The 22671-nt window shown below is 42.1% G+C and overlaps 1 pseudogene; it reads left to right on the forward strand.

The window, feature by feature from the left end:
- The first annotated feature begins 15362 nt into the window (after positions 1-15362).
- LOC115677245 (L-type lectin-domain containing receptor kinase IX.1-like) lies at positions 15363-17533 on the forward strand (annotated as a pseudogene).
- Positions 17534-22671: the final 5138 nt, after the last annotated feature.

A 22671-nucleotide genomic window follows, 5' to 3' on the forward strand; every position in this document is an offset into this window, starting at 1 on the left:
AGTGTGGTTGGTGTTTGAGCGGTTGTGATGTGCTATTTAATTACTATTATTGTATTATCACGTTGTGACTAACGTGTAGAGTTGGCATGGGCTTGATGACGAGGTAAGTACAATGATGCGAATTTTATATATTATGGGGTAGATTGCGTGTGCGACTTGTCTGGGTACGCATTGGCCTACGTGGGGTATAGGGGGTTGCTTATTGAGACTCGTTCTCACGGTTATTATATAACCATTTCAGATCCGCGACCGTGATCGATTCGGAGATGCCGCCAGAGCTCCACAGGAATTGAAAGATAGATCATTTACCCTGTCTTTTGAGTACCTTTTGTAGAGGAGATAAGTTTGTTAACCACCGCCCCCTTTTGAAAATTGTGGCTTTAAATTTGGTAGACTGGGTTATTGTTTTGTAATAGTGACTGATTTATGATGTATGCAATTACTGTTGCGTGCTATCCCTTTGTTATTGTTTATTGTCTGGGTTAATTAATTTCGCTTCCGTTTGCCTTTATTGTTGGGTATTTCGTTTGGGTCGGCGACGCGTCCTGGGACGTCGCGTTCAATACGACCGTGGAAGGGGTGTCGCGAGCCCGTTGGGGTTCGGGGCGTGACACTTACTCAGGGTGTCGATGTGGAGTTAGGTCGAATGGCCTTGTACGCTTTGTACAAGGGCCTAACTGACGCACAATCTTCATTATTTAGTGCGCATCCTGACCCTTTCATTGGTCCGCTGTGGATATTGCACGGTTGGATTCGATCATATTTTCCTCATCTATTCACATCTTATGGTTCTACACCCGTCGACTGGTATGATGCACATAAGCAGCCCATTGAAACTGTTTTTGGACCTTGGAAGTTCTGCAGCATTTTCTCCAGACAATTGGAGGACTTCCGATCTTAGAATACTTTATGGGTATTCTGCTTACCCTGAAGGACTTTACTTTTCATAAGTTTGGCGTGAACTTCGTGTGTGATCCATCGACCGTGGAACATGATACCTCGATATTTTGGGCGAGCATCCTTGTTCCTACCGATCTTCCACTGGAATTCACTTTTGGGGGAAAATTTTCCATTGGCTTTGAGGCATACAACCCTCATTACTGTGCCCGTCAATTTGGATTGGTGCAGGGTATTCCCATGCTAATTGTCTACTCGATGAACTTCCCTTATCTTCCGTCTCCTCAGAATGATGCTCTGTTATGCTACCATGAGGTCGCCAAATATATCCTGGGACAGTTCAAGCTTGTCGACAATTTTGGCACTCCGTATGGTTCGATATCATTTAATCAATGGTGGGATGAATACAAGATCTTGATTTTTCCTGAAGACTTAGATTCTGCCTTGTCGAGGATAACCCTGCTCCCAGTGGGGTTGCTTCATCCTTTCAGGAGGTTTCCTACGTCAGATATACCCTTATCTCCGAGCACGCCATCATTATCTTTTTCCGACGTGGATGAATTTCTAGGCGAATCGATGGATGAAGTGAGCTCTACTATGGATCATTCTTCCTTTAAAACTCCTCAAGTTAACAATATTAAAGTCATTGGAGGTAAACGTTTGGTAAGCAACTCTTTTCCCCTTGCCAATCATGATGAAGTCCGCTCGAAGGGGGCTCAACTTTGTGAGCTCCTAAAGGAAGGGTATGACGTCATTTGCGACGTCCCGAAGGTAGAAAGCAAAGTCAGGTCCTTGCTTGACTATCTGACTACTTTACCATACCCTTTACCTTGTAGAGCTTTAGATTTCGCACTCCATGAATTATCTAATTCACTTGATATGACTATAAAGGCTTTTAAGGCAGGGCTTGAATACATTAATCTCATCGAGGGCAAAGAGAAAACCTTGAGTCTTTAAGAAGAAGAACTAGTCGAGGCCCGCAAGGTCTTTGAAGCACTCCGTGTCAATGAAAATATTTCTCTGTCGACGCTCTTTGACCGAAGCAGGGCGATATTAGGCCTCGAAGCGACCATAAAGCAGCTGAGCACTGAGGTGGAGGACAGTCAAGCCAGAAAGAATGAAATTCTAGAATTAAACTGTGATCGAGAAGTCCAACTTCACGGCTTTGTTCTAGGCCTTGAACAACATTTCACTTAGTTTTCGACTAGTGTCACCTGTTGCTTTCCTTTCCCATGTCATTAATGCCGAGAATGGCCTTGATGTAAATATCTTTATTGCTCAGCTTTTCCTCTCCTCTTATCCGAATAATCATAGTCTGCACATGCTTTGATGATCTGTATGGCACTATTGACCAAACTACCCTCTCTTTATATCTTTGAAAAGACGTCTGTGCACAATCTTCTGTACTTGCATTCAATGAATCAGTACAATACGTAATCACTTTATATCGGTGTGATTTGCTTCCGCCGTCGTATGGATATCCGTCTGAGTAGTATTTAAATCCCATCGGTACACGTGTAAATCATCGGACGGCTACGAGTAATTATCGGCACGTTTTTCCTCGAATCTTGCTTCGTAATTTTCAAAGAGTAAATACCCATTACTCACAACGTTCCAATCCCTATATCTTGAACTGATCAATCGGATACGATCGTGTCCTCCGAGATATTCGTCACGTCAGTCTATCTTCTCGTACCGATTCGTGATGATTTCGGGGTTCGAGTTGCGGGCTATAAATAACGCGCCTATTGTGATCAGGACTTCACCATTCGACTTTGAATTTCAACCCCTTAGCCTTTAGAAAAATCTCCTTTCTTTCATCGTGCCGATCATCGATGGAATCCAATGCCTCGTCACCAAGCTTGAGTGCTCGGAATTTCAAGGCCTTATGGAAGGAGATCATCTCCTACCTGAGCCTAACCTATGCCGCTCTGGTGGTCAAACCCCAGGCGGTAACCAAGGTCGAGAAGCTGCTTCGCAAGGGGAGACCCAATGACCTGCCCCCTGATCATCCTTTCCTGATTGACTATGACGAGTTCGTCACTGTCTTCGAGCACGGGGTGTCCCAGTTCCAGGACAACGGGAGGGCCATCCGTACGTACCTTATTATGGACCGCTTGTCTGAGAGCATCAAGGAGGAAGCTCAGCATGTCGATGTGGTATACAACACACTTTGTGACGCGCAGGGCCAACTTCACTCCTCCCATGAACATCTTAACAAATACCGGGAGCCGTTTGTTGAGCGGATCCGAGGAGCGGAGAAAAAACTGAGGCAAGGAATTCCCAGCCCTAAAAAGGATGAACTCGAGATGGACGTCTCGATGGACTCTCGTTGCGAAACCTTTATCACCTCCGCTTCCACATCCCTGGGCCGAATGGCCGAAAATTCAGATGAACTGGTGGAGTCCCACCTTGAAGTTATCCGAAAGCTCAACAAACGGCTGTCGAACCTGGATGAGATGCTCCCCAAACTCAAGGAGGCCAAAGAGCGGGCCGAAGTGGCGAATCAGCGCTTAGAGGAGCGGATGCAGTACTTCGTGGTCCGTTTTAGAGAGCACGTCGGTCTCGACTTGGGAGAATGAGGATGGCTAGCAGGTCTGGGTTCGGAAGGAAAAAAGGAGAGAAGGGAGGAAGGAAAAGAAGAAGAAGGAAGAAGAAGAAGAAGAAGAGGAAGAAGGAAGAAGAAGGAGAAAAAGAAGGAAGAAAGAGAGGGAGAAGGAAATGGACGCAGGGTTTTTTTTTTTTTAAATATGTTTTTGGCTTATGAATGAAACCTACTCAGAGTTTTCGGTCTCCTCTTCCTTCATATCTCGCATTTCCCACATAGTGGGATAATACTTCTTCAAATACTTGCCATTAATAGTACGAGGAAATTCCTTTCCGTCGATATGCATTAGTCGATATGCATTTCCAACAAATGCTTCGGTGACCATAAATGGCCCTTCCCAAGTTGGTGACCATTTACCAAACTTTTCGTTGTCCAAACTCATCGATAGAATGGTCTTCCATACTAAGTCGCCAATTTCAAACTGTTTACACTTTACATGTTTATTATATACTTTAGCGACCCTATCTTTCTGGAGGATTAGCTTTTCTAAGGCAATCGCTCTGTTTTCCCCCAATTCATCGACGTTGGCAAACATTAACTCGTCATACTCCTCCTTGGCTAAGTCATTCTGAAGACTGAATCGTAATTTCGACAGGGAGAACTGCTTCTTGTCCATAAGTAAGCATATATGGGCTAGTTCTGGTAGCAGTCTTCTTAGACGTTCTATAAGCCCATAATACAGTCGACAACAACACATCCCACTCTTTGGGATTATCCTCCAAATGTCGTTTAATTAATGCAATGATAGCTTTGTTGGAGGCTTCAGCTTGACCACTGGCTTGGGCATAATAAGGAGTTGAATGAATCATTTTAATGCCTCTAGACTTGGCGAAACTAATCACCTCCTGCCCAGTAAAAACCATGCCTTGGTCCGTAGTTATGGACTCTAAAATGCCAAATCGATGAATAATATGCTCCTCGATGAACTCTTTCACTGTTTTTTGTGTTATATTCTTATACGAGACCGCTTCAACCCATTTGATGAAATAATCAGTAGCAACCAGAATGAAGCTATGTTTTCTTGATGAAGGGGGGTAGATTTTTCCTATTATATCCATAGCCCAGTCCCTAAGCGACCAAGGTTTGATAATAGGTTTCATTACGACTGCAGGAACATGTTGAATAGGTCCATACCTTTGGCAAGTTTCACACCCCTTAGCATAACTTATGCAATCTCGAGTAATAGTTGGCCAAAAATAACCATGCCGACAGAGTAACCACTTCATTTTTATCCCTGATTGATGGGCCCCACATATGCCTTCATGAACCTCAGCCATTGCTATCACAGTTTCTTGTCGTCCCAAACACTTGAGCAATAGCCCATCCGTAGTCTTACGATACAACTCGTCTCCAATCATTAAATAATTGAAGGCTTTTCTTTTAAAATTTCTATCAGTAGAGACTGGGTTTTTGAGATACTCTATAAATGGGGTTCTCCAATCTTGGATTACCATTTTGTCGACAGTTATGTCGTCGACAAGAATTTCTGTCGACTGTGTAAACATGACTCTATTGTCCATTGATGGCAAGACCTTGGTTTGAGTAATCATGTGGTCAACAAGCTCTTTTGATATTTTATAACCGGAAGCCATTTGTGCCAAATCATTGGCCTCCGTGTTATGTTCTCTTTTAATATGGATCAGCTCAAAATCGTCAAAGTGATTTAGGAGCTCTTTGGCCAGTGAATAATAAGATATGATATTCTCATTAAGACACTGGTACTCCCCAGATAATTGCTTTATCACCAATTGAGAATTCCCTATAACTTTGACGAAACGTATTTTCATATCGGCCAATATATTAAGCCGACAATTAAGGCTTCATATTCGACCTGGTTATTGGAGCATTCAAAATTCATTTTGAACATAAGTTTTGTTTTCTGTCCATGATGGGATATTATCATGATCCCAGCTCCAGCAGATCCAGGGGTACTGGATCCATTGAAGTAAAGCTTCCATGGGACCACGTGAACGTCTCCCTCCCAACTTTCATTTCGAGCTCCGGGGTATTCCGTAATAAAGTCTGCTATGGCTTGTCCTTTTATTGCTTTAAGTGGCATATAGACCACATTTATTTCGGTCAAAGCAAATGCCCACTTGGCAATTTGGTCTTTAACAATAGGCCGAGTTAACATGTACTTAATCACGTCTGTTTTACATATCACATGTACCGTAGTCGGCAGCATATAATGACGTAATTTTGTACATGCATAAAACAATGACAAGCATAGCTTCTCAATCGTAGTGTAACTTGTTTCAGGATCATTCAACATCCGACTCAAATAATACACCGCTTGTTCTTTGCCTTCACCATTCTCCTGTGCCAGCATACATCCGATGGTAGTATCGGTGGCGGCCAGGTACAATTTCAATGGTTGACCTGCTCTTGGCGGCATCAAGACTGGCGGATTAACCAAGTACCGTTTCACTTGATCAAAAGCATATTGATGTTTGTCTTCCCATACAAACTCTTCATGACTTTTCAACTTCAACAATGGGGAAAACACCTCAATTTTTCCTGACAGGTTAGCGATGAATCGACGCAAAAAATTTATCTTCCCTAAAATTATTTGAAGTTGCTTTTTGGTCGTGGGGGGTGGCAGTTCTAAGATAGCCTTAGCTTTATTCCTATCGATTTCAATCCCTCTCTGATTAACCAGGAACCCTAAGAAGTTGCCAGCCCTTACTCCAAAAGCACATTTTAATGAATTCATTTTCAGGTCGAATTTTTGCATCCTAATAAAAGCTTGCTCTAAATAGTTTAAATGACATACCTGGTATGATTTGACAATGATGTCATCGATGTAGACTTCCATAAATTCTCCAATCATGTCATGAAAAATAAAATTCATGGCCCTTTGATAAGTTGCTCCTGCGTTCTTTAATCCAAATGGCATAACGAGCCATTCAAAGTACCAATAGCCCCAGGACACCTAAACACAGTTTTATGGGCGTCCTCTTTAGCAATGAATATTTGATTGTAGCCTGAATGACCATCCATTAATGACATAACTTCGTTTCCAGAAGTTGAATCAACTAGCATATCCGCCATTGGCATCTGAGACTCATCCTTGGGAGTAGCTGCATTTAAGTCTTTGAAATCAATGCAGACACGCAGCTTTCCATTCTTTTTCTTTACCGGGACTATGTTAGACAACCATTCCACGTACCAGGTCGTCCTAATGAAACCTGCTACCAGCAATCGCTCGACTTCGTCTTTTACTTTAAGGATTACTTCCGGGGCGAATCGCTTGGGCGGCTGTTTATGAGGCCTGAACCCCTTTTTTATGGGTAGTCGGTGTTCGACGACATCTCTGCTTAATCCTGACATTTCTTTATAATCCCAGGCGAAACAGTCCTTATACTTCTTCAAGAGTCTTATCAACTGAGCTTTGAAGTTGTCATCAATCAATGAACTTATGTAAATAGGACGGTGTTCGTTACCTATCCCAATATTGACTTCTTGCAACGGGTCTTGAGCTTCAATCGATTTTTCACTTTCTTTTATGGGTGACTCTTCAAATTCAAGGATCCCGTCAACAACTTCTGCGAATTACTCTGCAAGTTCGGCCCGATAGGCCGAGTACCTCTCAATGAGGTCTTTTGATAATATAAGGTTCTCCATAGACAACCTCATTTAATTGTGCTGCCAGTTGACTTTTTGGGACCCACTCAACGATCCCTTTGTCGAAACAGCAGAACGCAATACTATTGGGGTCAACGAGAGGTGGCTTGTTGATGGATATACTGTCTTCCTGTGCTGATTGACGAATTGGAGATGCATAAGTTACCTGTGATTTGGTGTTCGCTTTGACGTACTCTACCTTATCCCCATTCCAGAATGCTAGCATCTGATGGAGGGTCGAGGGTACGCATTGATTACCATGGATCCAATTTCGGCCCAATAGTAAATTGTAAGATCCATCTGCATCAACTACGCAAAAAGACGTCCTAGAAGTTTTGGTACCCACAGTCAAGTCAGCTATGAAAATACCTTAAACTTCAGAGATTTCTCTAGTAAAGTCGGACAATTGAATGTTTGACGGGATAATCTCTTCATCTCGTCTTCCTAGTTTCTTGTAGAAACGATATGGGATGAGGTTCAGTGTAGATCCCCTCTCTACCAATACTCTAGACACCGGTCGACCACTAACTTTTGCGTTGATATTGAGAGCCCTTAAATGATTTGAATCCTTGGGTGGAGGTTTTTCAAATTCCACTACCTCCTCAATGTCAAAGTGGAATTCTGCTTTTTCTTTTTCTTTCATGGTACCCTCTGGCAGATGATCTGATTCCATTGTCATTACTCGAAGGTTCGATAGAAGACATACTCGAACCATACAAGAACTCAATGATGACATTGATCTTGACAATTGCTGAGGTTCGTACCGTGCAGACTCACTATCTTGTTCTGGTGAAGGTTGCTGACAAGATATCGACGCTTGAATTCCTGATTTTCGTTTCCAGACTAGATTTCCCTGCTTAGGATTTTTTGGCCTGGCTTTTTGCTCGGCAATCAAGATTGGTTTCACCTGCTTGATATGAACTTGATTTACTTGCTGTTGGAGCTGATATTCTTTTCTTTTCTGCAACATTCTCCTTTTTTGAGTCCGCGTTAGGTTTGAACTGTGATTTCGAGTTTGGGTGGCCTCATACCATTGACCTACAAGTAGGTCTCTTGGCACCTTCAGAGTTCGTCGATATGGTGGGTGAGAGTCTTTGCGAAGATCTTCCCGATCAAGGAAATCAGGACCCCATCCACTTGGCTCGATCTTCGCATTGTATGAAGGTGGTTGAGCATAGCTTACATAATAGTCATATTTACCACTGGGCTCTCCCAAGGTACCAATAGTTGGATCACCTTCCTCGTACCTTTGCTTAAATGACTTAATGACCTTATTACGGGCTCGACGAGCTCTATGATGATTAGCACCCTTAGAAAGTATTCGTCCATCATACGAATCAATGAGTGTCATATCACGAAATTCGTCGACAATCTTACTAGGCGGACCTTTTTGACTTCTGGAGCAATGTTTCTCTTGTTCCAAAAATCGTTCACACCTTTCGCAAAAACGGCGTGGCTGATGCCCCTTGGTCTTGGTTCTTAATGATACCATTCCTGCCATTACGGGAAAAGGATCGACATCAACTTCCATTGGGGACTTGCCTTTATCTTCAGAGAATTTTATCTTCCCTTGTTTAATAGCTTCTTGGACGTTTCTTTTAAATACAAGACAGTCGTTGGTGGCATGGCTCCACGAATGATGCCATTTGCAATACTTCTTTCCCACTAATTCCTCTTTGGTGGGTAAAACCTGACCCTCTGTCAGCCTGATCTGTCCATCAGCTAATAATAAGTCGAATATTTCCTCTGTTTTGTTGATATCGAAAGAATAAAAAATGGGTTCCTTAGCCTTTGACATGAGGTTAGATTTTTCTCTAACTCTTGCTGGTTTTAGAGCTTTGCAGATGTACGGCTTATCAATCACCATTTTCGCGAGAGCCATATCCGCTATATCTATTGATTCGGTTTCATCCTCACTCTCATCAGCATCGGCCCAACGAATTTCACCCCATCGACCATACCTTTTGTCTTTTTCCTGGAGGAGACTTTCATGCTTAGTAGCTATGGTTGACAACTGGAACAGATCCGAATATGGTTGTCCAACCAATCTTTCTCGGATTTCAAACTTTAATCCATTAAAAGCAAGGTCCGCAAAAGTCTTTTCGGGTAAAGGGACTAAACACTTATTCCTTGCCCTCTTAAATTTGGAAATGAACTGATCGACAGACTCATTAGCTAATTGTTTCATGGTTGAGAGGTCAGCTACAGATAAATTCGGCACGGCCCTTTGAAATTAACAATGAAATAACCGTTTCATTTGTTCCCATGACGTAACCGAATTCGCAGGTAAAGCAGTATACCATGTAAAAGCGGTTTTTGACAAGGACAAAGGAAATAACCTCAATTTCCAATAATCAGCATGAGCCGCATCACCACATTGAGCCAGAAAACGATTAACATGTTCAAAAGTGGACTGGTCTTCCTCTCCAGTGAACAATATAAATTCTGGCATTTTAAAACCTCTTGGATATGGTATTGTATCCATCCAATCAGGATATGGTTTTCTATAAATGTTTTGGAGGTATCCCACATCATAGCCATATCCCCTCATTACAGGGTCCACTATCAATTGATTTCGTACTGGACCAGCGACGGGAGCAGGAGCTACCACATAATTGGGTTGCAATGGCTGATTTAGATTTTGATAAGGTAATTGGTAGAGCGGCTGCTGTGGTAACTGTGGCTGCTGTTGGGGTGGTACGTTATGAGCGACCAGAGGTGGGTTAACTGGTAGGTTTAACTGTACTGGCAATGGTTGCTGGACTTGAACATTTAGACCCATAGGGGTGGAAAATGCTTATTCGCGTTAGGCACCACAGGTTGGGGCGCCTGACGTTGTGGTTGGATGTTTATCTGTTGAATTTGTTCTTGGCCCCTAGGGAATGGCGCTATAAGGTTCTAAGCATCTAGGACTACAGGTAAAGGACTTACCTGGATAGCAGATGGGCCTTGTGTCTGAGCAACCTGATGTCCTCTTTGGAGGTTTTCGTCTATCACCGACTGTCGAGCAATTACTCCATTCGGGTATGCACTAGCGTGCAATAATCCTTCGCTGGTTGCTATTGGCAAAGTTTCACCTCTTGGTAATATACGAACGGGTGGGATTGTAGAAGTAGTTTGCATCACCGTTCCGAACTGTATAGCAGGACCCCCAATGCTGATGGGGACCCTGTTCTCAGTTGGATTGGTGCAATGGACCCTCCATGTTGACCTTGTGTGCATTCATGATAAGTGTTAATGATCAAAGGCCTAACCACTTCAGTCATACGCCTTACCACATAATCAGCAAGCTCGTTCTGAGTTTCCTCAATAGTTCGCCTCATGGTAGAAAGCGCAACTGGTATGAGCTCGGTTTGCCTTCTTTCGTCAACACGCTGCCTCGGTATGTCGGCGACCTCTTCTCGAGACTGGTTTGCCACCTCGGTATGAAGAAATTGAGCAGATGATGTCTCAGCACGGTTATTATCTTCCGCCATCGATACAGCGTGCTCGTCAGTAGCATTATCCGAGTTGGTTCTACTCCGGGTGCATGGCATAGCACTCTCTCGACTTAACTCAATAGTGGTCCCACCAGGCGTGCCAAAAAGATGTTTCGCCGGTTTGTTACTCCGTCAAAAAATCTTTCACCGAACGCAGCGTTTCGGATTTTATTAGAGGAGACTAGGGTCTTGAGTTAAGCTTGGACAGAGAATGTCAAATGCGTTTATTAATCCCAATGTAGATCTTACACCCTGACTCGATATGATGTCGAACTCGACGTGAAACGAATGTTGAAATTAAGCTATGTCGGAATTTAATCAACGACACAACTTCAAAGTACGTCAGAATTTAATCAATGACGTAACCTGGATGAATACGGCTGGAATCTAATCAATAGCTATACCCCAAGCACAGCGCCGGAATTTAATCAACGACACTGAGCTAATGGCTCAACACTGGAATTTAATCAACAATGCTGAACCTGATAAAGACCCTCGTCGGAATTGAATCTACGACGCAGAATCTGAAGATTATGACTAATGCTACTCTTAATGTGCTTAAAGATAAATGCTAAATAAATGATGTGTTGTATTGTTGAAGAAGTCCCTTCTACGTTGGAAGTCCTTGAGTATTTATAGAGCAGCTTGGCAACCGTTCCTTGAAAGTCGTTTTGCACTTCCTTACGTTTCGTGCTTTAACTGTTTCCTGACTTGTCGATATTGCTTACGCTCCTTGGGCTTCACGTAATAGCTAATTTTCTTCCACGTGTCACTTTACTTCTTGTCATTCTTGATGCCCACGGTCGTGTCTTTACCTTTTGACACGTGTAAATGAATGTATTACCATGATTTTGCACAAAACTCGCGATTCCGAACTTTGTCGACATTACGTGCAAAGCTCGTGATCTGGGATTCGTCGACGTCACGTGCAAGGCTTAGATTTGTCGACATCACGTGCAAAGCTCGTGATTTTAAACTTGTCGACACCTTTATGACGTGTCCTGTCGACAACTGCCTCTAGGCCTGACTTGCGGCCTTTCTAATATTTTTCCCATGTGGGCCGTAATTTATATCTTCTGTAACTTGTGGATGACCCATTTCCACCAGGGGTAATTTTGGGTGTCAACAAAATATTTTTCATAAAATAAAAGGGTGAGTAGGGGCGAATAACGTACCCCGCTGGGGGTTTACTATAAGGGTTTCGTCTCCCGTTATAGAATGTTTAAATTGAGTCAAGACTACTGACTTCATCCATAGGTGTGCGAGCCACCGTAGCACCACCGCATGCTATTTGTATAAGATTGTGATTGACAATCGCGGCATGCATTTACAATTTTGACTTTGACAGTCATATACAATCCGTTGAGGTAGCGTTTGAAGAAAAGACTAGAATTTGTGGATTAGCCGCACGCAAAGGTCTGATGTCACACACCTCCAAGTGCAAATTATCCATGATTTAGGCCATCCAACCGGACTTTGAGTTATGCCTTATCGACTCTATGAGGTTAATGCAATATTTTATCGACTCGGGATTTACGCTGCCTAACTTGGGCTTTTAACTCCTATGCTCTTGTCATAAATAATACTGGATCTTGTTTTCTTTTGGATTTTAGTGCAAGTTATGTTATCTTTGTATTACACTTTTCAGTAAATGTAAATCACGCAAGTTTGGAGTAGCATGCAAATGATTTTTTCCCTGCAGTTCTTAAAACACATAACGATATGTTTTGATAATGTATACCTACATATATTTTTTGTTAAAATAAGTGTAGCTTCCGCTTCATTAAAAGGATAATCAAAGACGTGCATAACATTATATGCTAGAGAAGCAAAGAAAAAGAACCGAGAAAAATGAGAAACATAAGAAGGCAATTGGCTTTTAACACCTCGCAGAAAAGAAGAGTGAAATGGGGATGCGATCTTATTCATGTTTACTATAAGAAGAATTGATAATGGAAATTGAGAATGAAAAACTCTTCATTACCATGTTTTTATTAAAGGTTAATACCACGAAAAATCTCAAATTGGTACACTTGTGATCAATTCACTCCACACTAAGTTTTTTATCACGAAAAATTTCAAATTGGTACATCGGTGACAAATTTATCTTCCGTTAGTTTTCATTAAATTTTACTTTCAAATTACTAAATTAGATGAAACATGGGAGTTGACGGGTGAACTAATTTAGGGTTTTACCTTTCATTTGTCAAGGGTGTATCGGTTTGTAGTCTTTCGTGGTATAAATCTAATTTAACAGAAATTAACGGAGGGTAAATTTCTCACAAAGGTACTAGTTTGGGATTTTTGGCTGCCAAAAAATTAGTTTTGGTTATATTTATCACAAGAGTACCAGTTTGGGATTTTTTGTGGTATTAACCATTTCACTAAAGTGTGGGAGCATGGGAATGAATAAGAAGGATTGTCTATGACTTAACAAAAATGGATTTTTTTTGTTATAAATTGAAGAATAGTTACAATAAGAAAACAACAAAATCAAGAAATATGGCACAATTGTTTTTTTTTGTGGGGTCGAAATGGCACAATAGTTCTCTCGTTCCTTTTTTCACTTTCTTCTTTGGCAACTTTTGAGATAAAATTCGCACGGGATACGGTATGCCTTCCTAAAGAAGAAGGAGGTCTTGGGATCCGCAGACTTACTGAATATAATAGAGCTATGATGCTCAAACACATATGGCTTCTTTTCACCGATAAGGAGTCCATGTGGTGCAAGTGGATACACTCGAACTTCATAAAAAGCTCTAATTTCTGGATTGTTTCTAAGCCCACTTTTTGTTCCTGGACGTGGAAGAAAATCCTTGACCTACGAGACTCTGCTCGGACTATTTTTCGATGGAAAATTGGTCATGGTCGGTCGGTCTCATGGTGGTTTGATTGGTGGCACGACAAAGGCCCCCTATACCTTCTGTTCAGTGATGCGGACATTTATCAGTCTCGTATTCCCCGGGACACGTCTGTTCGGGCCTTTTATGACTCAGTATGGCAGCAGTCACATACTTTGGATACTATATTGAATTGGACGGAACCTCCACCTATTTTTGAGGATGACATTGAAGATGAGCTGATCTGGGCTCCTCAACCATCCTCTACCTTCTCGGTGGCGATAGCTTGGAACCATATAAGAAGAAAGGGACTCCCCGCTCAGTGGCATTCCTTCATATGGGATCATCATTTTGCTCCACGCCACTCCTTTCTTCTATGGATAGTTTCCCTTGGTAGATTGCCTACACAGACTGCGCTTATTCATAATAGCAGGATTGATTCCGCTCTATGTGCGTTTTGTGGTACTACTCCGGACTCAATCAACCACCTCTTCTTTCAGTGCTCCATTACAAGAAGCTTGGCGTTTTTTTTGGGCAACTAAATGCTATCTTCCATGGCGTAACCGGCCATGGCATGAGCATATAACATGGGCAATGAAGGTTTGTGGAGGATCATCATTTGCTCATCGTCTCTCCAGGTTCTCATTTGGAGCCCTTTGTCATATAATATGGACTGAAAGAAACAACTCTATTTTCCGAAACAAGAGTACTTTCATCCCTGGTATACGCAATCATATGATCAAAGTGGTGAAGGATAAAGCCTCAACCCTTGGAAGAGTTGCAGACACACCATTGAATAGGAGATTACAAAGGAGTTGGGGGCTCTCACCATCCATTTTTTCTTAAATGGGCTGGGTTGGCCCTTTGTATAGCTTTCCCTTGTTTCCTTTGTGTTTTTGTGGTTGAGCTTTCCGTGTTCCTTTGGCTTGTACCTGCTTTGTTGTTTGTAGGTCTTTTGGTTAGCCTTGTTGGGTGGCCTTCTTCCCTCTTGTTCATTCGGGGCCCTGGGGTGTCCTTCGCCTTGTATAGTCTTGCTTTGGACCTCTCTTGACCCTATATGGACGGGTTATGTCCTAATAGGGTCGAGGACTTGGTTTGAACTTTAGCTTGTATTTGGTGTTTGAGAAAGTTATATATACACTTACCTTTACCAAAAAAAAAACTTTTGAGATAAATTTCTATTGACTTGCTTGTTGTTATTGTAAATTGAAATCATATTTCAAATCACAAAAACCTTATCGATTATGGTAATTCTAATTTTATTTATCAGTCCGACTACTTGGCATTACTCCAATTCGTTTAAATTTAATTTTATTCCGATTAACCGAATGTGGGGGTACAAACAAAAAGAAAAGGCCAGAACTTAATAAAAGAATGAAAAATAAAAAGAAAGGAACACAAAGGGAAAATTTTTCTTTGACCTTGGCAATCACCCAAGCAATGGTAATGCTGAGTTTAGATTAGATCAGATAGTGACATACATATGTTTCATAGTAGATCAAAGTCAAATTGACTTTGCATCTCCGCGGCCTTCGTCTCCAATCCATGGTCTGCCGACTCATTGAACTCGGGTTGGTCGGCTTTCGTCTCGACGGTCCTGTAATATCCCTCAAGAGAGAGACATTGACAAGATGACAGTAATAACTTTCGTAGGACGGCCCTAAGCATAATGTAGTTAGCATAATGTAGTTATGAGAAAATGACAGAGACCATGTTGATATAAAAAACTATCTTGTTGGATAAATAATTAAGAAGGTCTCCCTTGTCCACAAAGAATCTTCAGCGGAAACAGCGAAGAAGCCGTCATCGATCTGTCCACCTTGTCGAAGCGGCTGTTCCGAACATTTGGTCCGCTATAAAGCACCCCGGTAATGCGCCGATCTCAAACCAGTTCAGCAACTGAGTGCGGACCTCGTCCTCGCACTTGCATAAACCATGTGTAGCATGCAGCGTGCGACCTGTTGTTCTCTTTCTCGTCATGCTCGCTTCATTGTCTTCTTCCTTGTCTGCTACCCTATTATCCCCTTTGTCAGTCCCGTTCAGTTCAATATAAGTAGTTTTGACTGCAACTCAAACGACATAATCTACGAAGGAGTTGCGGAAGCGCATGGAATTGTTGACCTAACACCCCAGGGAGACGATCCACAGCTGTTTCAGGTAGGCCGCATTAAGTATTCCAAACCAATCCATATAGGGGATTCTGTAACTGGGAGACAAGCAGACTTCTCTACCCATTTTTCTTTCACCATCGAACCTTTCCATTCCAAAAATTACAGTGACGGCTTGGCCTTTTTTCTTGCTCCTACTGGCTTCACATTCCCACCCAACTCGGCTGGTGGGTACCTCGGATTGTTCAATTCCAGCATAGTCAATGATGGGCCTTGGAACCAAATCGTGATGGTTGAGTTCCATACTTTTGTGAACCAGTATTTTGGCCCTCCGGGGCGGCACACAGGAATCAACATAAACTCGCTCTCTTCACTTGTTCATTCCAGTTGGGATCCCGAACCACACGGAGGTAATGCAACTAATGTTGCGGTGACCTATAATTCTACTAGCAAGAATCTTAGCGTGTTCTGGTCGTTTGATGGCGAGCTGGTTTCTTCGGACAAGCAAAGCCCCTCGCTTGATCTCACCGACTCAACCTTGCTAAAGTTCTTCCTGAATCGGTAGTAATTGGGATTTCAGCTTCTTGTGGCATCCATGGGAATAGACACATCATCAATTCGTAGGGGTTTACTTCGGACTTGGATGTTGTACGCCCCCCATCGACCAATTCCGAGAAGGTTGTGGGCCCTACAGGATCTGAATGGGCCAAACTCCAGGAACTATAGGTTGTGGGCAAACTACAGGATCTATAGGTTGTTCACATTTATCACGGCTCCTATAGCAACTCTAATGCTGATTATTTCAACAGGTTCTTGCCTATATATGATCAAAATGAGGAAAAAATATGAGCTTTGAGCTCTGACCGACATTGAGAAAGAGATTAGAGCATTGCCGCTCAAATTCTCTTATCGAGAGTTGGTTGTAGCGACAAGTGGCTTCTCACAGGATCGAAGACTCGGCCAAGGAGGGTTTTGCCATGTCTATAAAGGACTTGTGAACAGTTTAGATTGCCAAGTTGGTGTCAAGAGAATCTTCATGGAATCCAAACATTCCGAGAAGGTCTTCATCAACGAAGTGAAGATATTAAGCCGTGCGATACATCGAAATCTGGTGCAATTCATTGGATGGTGTCAAGAGGAAGGTGAATTTTTGCTCGTTTATGAATACATGCCAAATGGTAGCCTTGATAATCATCTCTTCAGAGCTCGAAAAGTTCTTCCTTGGGATGTAAGGAACAAGATAGCTCTAGGCCTGGCATTGGCCCTTAATTATCTCCATGAAGAACTAGAGCAATGCATTCTTCACAGAGATATAAAAGTGGCCAATGTATTGCTAGACACGAATTTCAACACTAAGCTCGGCGACTTCGGTGTATCTAAGCTCATCGACCCCCGATTCAGGACTCAAACGACGGATGTGGTGGGGACATACGGTTATCTGGCACCAGAATATCTTGATGGACGAAAGGCTACTAGAGAGTCTGACACGTTCAGCTTTGGGGTCGTGGTTCTAGAAATTGCTTGCGGTAGGAAGACCTATCAGGATGGAGAATTTCATGCCCCACTATACAAGTGGGTTTGGCAGCTTTAACTTGCTGGAAATATGCTTGAAGCAGCGGACGAGAAGCTGGGCTCGAGCTTCGATAGAAAGGAAATGGAATGCTTGATGACGGTGGGACTGTGGTGTGCGCATCCAGATCCCAAGAGAAAGCCAAAAGCAGGACAAGTTATCAGGTTTCTTCAGCTAGAAGTCCCGGCGCCAGAGCTTCCACTCGCCGCATTCGAGGCTCCCACATTATTCCAGCCACCCGCGCTAAGAATAGGATCTTCTTCTTCTAGTCAAGAAATAGTTGTGTTAAGCAAGATAGACCGTGGCTCCTAAAGCCACACGACAACACATGTTGGATTTGTGGATGGAGGAGGACTAACCTGAGAGCCAGTGAAATGGTTCCTCCTGCACAGTCCTTTTACCCGTAAATAAGACTCGGGGCATTGACCATTTCTACTCGTTCATTGTTCATTTTCTCCGGTCGTTTGTCTTATAAATGCGTTGTTAGCCCGTCTCCTCGTTGAAAAGCTTTTGGGCGAATATGGTTTGTCTTAACACCTGCTATATATATTTTCTACCCAATTCGTGGCTAGAAATTGATGAAATAGACACATCCGTAAGATTGGACAACTGTTTCGTCGGAATTTCTCCCGCGACGAAATATCTTTTACCGAAAGTCGTTCTTCGGCTTCTAAATAAAGGAAACAGGTCCCGTGACAATTCCGGATAGGAAATATCTAAGCAAATTAGGGGATCAACAATTTCACTTCAAAGTGAACTGTAGGCACGCAAGCCGTGCCATAATTTAATCGACAAGAAGGCTTAGAAAGTTAAGTAATTACAAATGTAAACAAAATATATTGGAATTTAATCGATGATAAAACCTTAATACACTATGATATCATGCCGAAATTTAATCAACAACGTAACACCCGGGCTAAAAATACACGCCGGAATTTAATCGACGACATGAATCTAAAAACTATAGCTAGGGGCAATTTAAAGTACAATGTAGGAAAGCCAAAGATAATTGAAAGATAACATTTTGTTTGATTTGTGCAAGGGACTCTTCTGATGGACGATTGGTGGTATTTAAAATGGTTCTAAAGTAGCTGCCTGGTTTCCTGCGGTTGCATTTCCTTGAGTAACTTCCGTCAGTTGCCTCCACGTTCCTATATCTCCACAAGTCTCCTTCATATGTTTTCAAATGGTTGTCCTGCCGTATGTGAACTGCTCCATGATCTTCTTTTCTTGTAACGATGGTTGTCCCACGAACCTGCTTTTAAGCGATAACCATTCCCACCAAAAATGTGTGCCCTTGACCTCAACTGTCTTGCCGATTTTAAGTTTCAAAACGGCGTTTCAATGTCCTTCCAATAATCATTCATCGCCATTGCTTACATTAGTGGCTACTGACTATCCGTCATCGCATTTAGATAACTAGATACGTGTCATTGATGAAATCCGATGTCAATCAACACATGTTAATCTCTATGTCTGTCGATAAGCTAGCATATGTGCAATAACACTCATGTACCATGCACGTGATTGTCCATATTCGTGAGCTATTCGAGTGTTTGTTCTCATTCACGTGATAGGCATGTGCTTATCGATGACTGGATTATTTTTTGTGTCAACAACAATAGAATACCTGCATAAATATGAACGGACATTCTCAATTTTTTAATATTTAAGGTATTGGTTACTATAATAATCTTGTAATGTAATCCTTCAAAGTTAATTCACTTTGTCTGCATAGGCATGAACGGGCCCGGTTCCCGCCTAGTGCTTAATAATTATCCGGTAACAAACGTCAGAAAATGGTTTCCATATTATTTGTAAAGTATTGCCAAATGTAGACGTTTTCCTTTCAAATAAGTTCTTTTAAAAATACATTCTAACAAAGTTCATATTTTGTAAAACAAACGGAATATAAAATTCATATAATATTGAAACTTGAAAGCGCGCCTACAACAACAACAACAACAAATGCACACCAATAAAAAACACTAATAAGCAATTATAATATTTTCCTCTAACCATGCCTCTGTTTAGTGGGTCATAGGTTATGCACATTACCCATATATAGATTTATAATAACCCATTACCAATATTGTCCACAGTCCACTTTTTTTATTATCATAGGCATTTTTATTTGAGAAATATTTTTTTAATTAAGATTGGTCTACAAAAGTAGTATACTAAGTTATATGTCATACTGCTCTTAGTTATTGTTTAAAGGTCCACCCACAATCTGACAGATCATTCAGTTAATTGATTTTGCATATCGATGTAAGAAAACCTCTCATTGTCCTTGTTACTTTCATCAATTTTGTTATACTCGTCAAGTTTGCCATATGATCCAAAAATCTTTCATATGGAGCAAGAATATGTTTAGGTCAACTCTTCATGAGTAAGCCCATTTTCCCTTTTCATGAAGTGGGCTTGAGTCTTTGGAATATTAAGGACACTTGGCCCAACTTAAATCAAAGAAGAGGTGGGTTAGCCTGTAGCTGAGATCCCGAGATCTACAGTTAAATTTTTTTTTTGGGCAAATCAAGATCCACAGTTCAATTAGTGATTTACCACATTTCACAAAGAGCTCAACTTAAATTAAAAGAAGAGGTTGGAATCTTACTATTCAATGAGGTTCCGCGATTTTAACGGATCGACATTTCAAAATCTTCTAAGATTGGCTGTGGATCCGATCGATGTGCTTACGTCAGCATGATTAGAATAACATCTATAAATTTAAAAAATTTGAAGTAGGGTTAAAATCTAAAATCTGGGGGGAAAAAACTATTTACTCATTTTACCAATAGAATAAGAACAAAAAAGAAATGGTTTAGCACGGGCTAAGAATGGGCTCTTTCTTGCTTTTGCTGAGAGGTGACCCATCATATGTATTTGAGCTATGACTATGAGCCTCATATAAGCCCAAATGAAACCACCGGTCCAACTGAATTAAGTAAAGGGGTTAGCGGGGACGATCAATGTAACCCTTTAAGGGATACTATAAGAGTTCGCCACTCGCACAAAATGTTTGAATTGAGCCGTAACTGCTGAGTCCAGTTGTAGGTGTGCAAATCATCACCGAAGCGCCACCCCAGGCTGTTTGTTTAAGTCAACATTGTGTATTACGACTGTCAAATACAAACTACTGAGGCAACGATTGAGGAAAATACTAGTATTTATGGATTAGGCGCATGGCAAAGGGTTTGATTTCACAAACCTTCAAGGGAAAACAGTTCATGTTTAGGCCATCCAGCCGGACTTTGATTTATGTCTTATCCTAATTTTGAGGTTGATAAGATATTTCATTGCCTCAATTAAACACCCCATTTTAGTTAAAAAGGTCGTATTTTAGGGAAGGAAATCCGTGCGCAGATTGGTTAGCAAATTGGATCATTCGTAGTCATGCGATGTAAATGTCACTCCGGCATTAGATAGGTCACCACTAGATTTGATTCCCCCGTTGATAGGAGATCAGTCCGGTTTAAGCTTTGTTAGACAAGTATTAAAGTATTGCTCGAGCTTTGCCCCTTTTTCTTAAAAAACAAAATGTCTTTTATATGGTGGCTTGTACGGTTGCAAAGATTGGCGCTCCTTTTTCTTCTTCGGAATCTTTTCATGCCTCACATGGCCTTCCTCTACACGGACATGAACGTCTGAATATACAAAAGTGAGCTCATGGGTGTGTGATTCATCATCGAAGGAACACTAGAACATGCGCATTCAATTCCTTGGCGATGTCAAGAAACTCCGATGCTAAGCAACCTCTCACACAGTTGTCTGCCTTGTCTCCAGGACCGGAGATATCAAGTGTCCTCCGTCGTTCTCTGATAACTTCAAACTTTTGAAACGAACCGCCGCGCCACGCACTTGACTCCTGGATGGTACTAGGACAAGCATGTCGAGGTCGATTTCTCGACCCTTCTATCTGTATATGGATACGCTTCTTTCCGTGTCTTTGGTTTCCGCAAATCCTCATATCGAACACATATTGGGTGCATTTCAGGGTTTTGTCCCCCTATCAAGTGCTAGGCGTGAAAGCTTGAAGATATAAAACGTATTCCGCATCGTCCTGTCTAAATGACTTATGATCTGTGACACCTTGTGATCGTTATTCCTGAACAATATGCAAACTTCATCGGCCAATTCCTCTAGGATGTGCTTCTCCGAGTTTGCATCACGTTCTTGCCTTCAACAATCAATGCTCGGTTCGCAAACTTTTGTCTTGGCCATTTTATTTGATACAGCTCACTCACATGGACTTCCTCAAAGCACATATCACATGAACATATATGCAAGAAAAGACAGCCCAGAACCCCCGTACGTCGCATGCAATTACGTCCAGTACGTAATAACGTGAGCGTAGCATCAAATTCACTTGCACTCTACTCATTATATACATGCACCATCGATGGAAATATAAAAATCCATAATAATAGTGCGATATTAGCATTTTAACATGTGAAGACGCATCTTATGACATACCACACCGTGGGTTATAAGTAACCTCCTCCTCTTCTTTTAACTCGTCGTTGACACTTCCCATCAAATCTTCAAGAAAATGGCGACGTCGTCTGTCGCGATTAATAGCTCCACAAACAGTTCATGGCTTCTTCTCCTAGTTTCATTCTCTCATTGTGGCCACGTCTCTAAGACAATCAGAAGCGGCCGTGTATAACGTGCTGAGCTACGGAGCGAAGCCGGACGGGAGGTCCGACTCGACCCAAGCGTTCCAAAGAGCGTGGTCGTCGGCCTGCATGTCGGTCACGCCGGCCACCGTCTACATCCCGCAGGGCAACTTCGTGCTGGGCCCGGTGGTGTTCACCAGGCCGTGCAAGAGTTGGATCTTGTTTCAGATCGCAGGGACTCTGGTAGCGCCATCAAATTACTGGAGTTTGGGGAATTCTGTAACAGCCCGAATTTCGATGTAGTTCCGGGATTAATAAAACTGATATTAATTCGTATTTCATTTTAGTGAGTCTCGCCCGGAGCTGATCACTCCTGAGATACTAACCAATGGGGTATGGCTAACTAGAAAATGGTACGTGGACCAGAGACCCTATCGTGAAACGGACACCGATCACGAGAGACGCTGAGGGAATATTTTGAGTCAACGTGGGCCGATCGTAGGAAAGGGTAATGGATTGGGTTTGGCTAAGGCCTACGATGTACAATAGGGACGCAGGTGATTCTGCAAGACCGAAAGTACACTTGGCCAATCAGTCCTGAACTTGAACCGACAATCGTGACCTCTGGAACTAGTGATAATTTCTCATTCTCTCAATGATCGAGACCATTACGATACGGATAGCCCTAGGTCGATACGCGTAACCTCTAAACTGCCGCCCGTTAGTGAGAGACTCTGAAATTGAAAGTTTAGCGAATTTTATTCACGGAATTGGGCTCGGATTTCGAGGTCGATTTTCAAAGGCTTAAGAGACTATTTTTGGGAATCTGACGTCATATCACGTTGGCCACACACGTTTGGAGTTAGTACGAGTAAAAATTGGAATTTCGATCCGAGGGTGAAAAATTACGATTTTGCCCCTCGGGA

Source organism: Syzygium oleosum, unplaced genomic scaffold (genome assembly GCF_021117445.2).
Source record: "Syzygium oleosum isolate NSW1041296 unplaced genomic scaffold, Sole_v2.1 Sole_v2.12, whole genome shotgun sequence".
Lineage (NCBI taxonomy): Eukaryota > Viridiplantae > Streptophyta > Magnoliopsida > Myrtales > Myrtaceae > Syzygium > Syzygium oleosum.